Genomic DNA, 1,320 nt, shown 5'->3' with positions numbered 1-1,320 from the left:
CAAGAATTCAGTTAAGAACTGAAAAGAATCTTCATATGGAAGTCCATGAAACTTGCAGTTCTGCTGCATCAGAGAAACTAGCTGAGGTTTTAGCTCAAAATTGTTTGCTCCAATGGTAGGAATGGAGATGCTTCTTCCATGTAAATTGGAATTAGGTGCAGTAAAGTCACCAAGCATTCTCCTTGCATTATTGTTGTTGGGTTCGGCTGCCATATCCTTTACTTGTTCGAAATTTTCAATAAGGTTGTCTCTGGATTGTTGTAATTTAGCTTCTCTTAGTTTTCTCTTCAGAGTCCTTTCAGGTTCTGGATCAGCTTCAACAAGAATGCCTTTTTCTTTGTCCCTGCTCATAAGAAAGAGAAGAGAAAAAGAAAAGAAGAGGAGTCCTCTATGTCACAGTAAAGAGGTTCCTTATTGTTAGTAGAAGAAGAAATAAATAGAAGGGGATGAGAGAAGGAGAGAATTTTCGAAAATAATTTTTGAAAAAGAGTTAGTGATTTTCGAAAATAGTTTTTGAAAAAGGTTAGTAGTTTTTCGAAAATTCAAAATAAAAAAATAAAATAATTAGTCTAATTAAAAAGAAATTTTGAAAAAGAGGGAAGATTTTTTCGAAAATTGGAGAGAGAGAGAGTTAGTTAGGTAGTTTTGAAAAAGGTAGGAAACAAACAAAAAGTTAGTTAGTTAGTTGAAACAAATTTGAAAATCAATTTTGAAAAGATAAGAAGTTAGGAAGTTAGAAAAGATATTTTGAAAATCAAATTTTTGAAAAAGATAAGATAAGAAGATATTTTTGAAAATATATGATAGAAATTAGTTTTGAAAAAGATTTGATTTTTAAAGTCTCAATTAATGACTTGATTCACAAGAAATCACAAGATATGATTCTAGAACTTAAAGTTTGAATCTTTCTTAACAAGTAAGTAACAAACTTGAAATTTTTAAATCAAAACATTAATTGATGATGTTATTTTCGAAAATATGATGTAAAATTAAGAAAAATATTTTTGAAAAATATTTTTGAAATTTTCGAAAATAACTAAAAAAATTGAAAAAAGATTTGATTTTTGAAAAAGATAAGATTTTTTTTTAAATTGAAAATTTGATTTGACTCATAAAAACAACTAGATTTTAAATTTTTTTGAAAAAGTCAAATCTAATTTTCGAAATTTTAAGAGAGAAAAAGGGAAAGATATTTTTTTGATTTTTGAATTTTTGTGATGAGAGAGAAAAACAAGAAAAATGATGCAATGCATGAAAGTTATGGATCAAAACAATGAATGCATGCAAGAATGCTATGAATGTCAATATGAACACCAAGAA

This window comes from Arachis ipaensis, chromosome B10 (genome assembly GCF_000816755.2).
Source record: "Arachis ipaensis cultivar K30076 chromosome B10, Araip1.1, whole genome shotgun sequence".
NCBI lineage: Eukaryota > Viridiplantae > Streptophyta > Magnoliopsida > Fabales > Fabaceae > Arachis > Arachis ipaensis.
The sequence above is the reverse complement of the archived record's forward strand: the minus strand, read 5'-3'. Positions refer to the sequence as shown.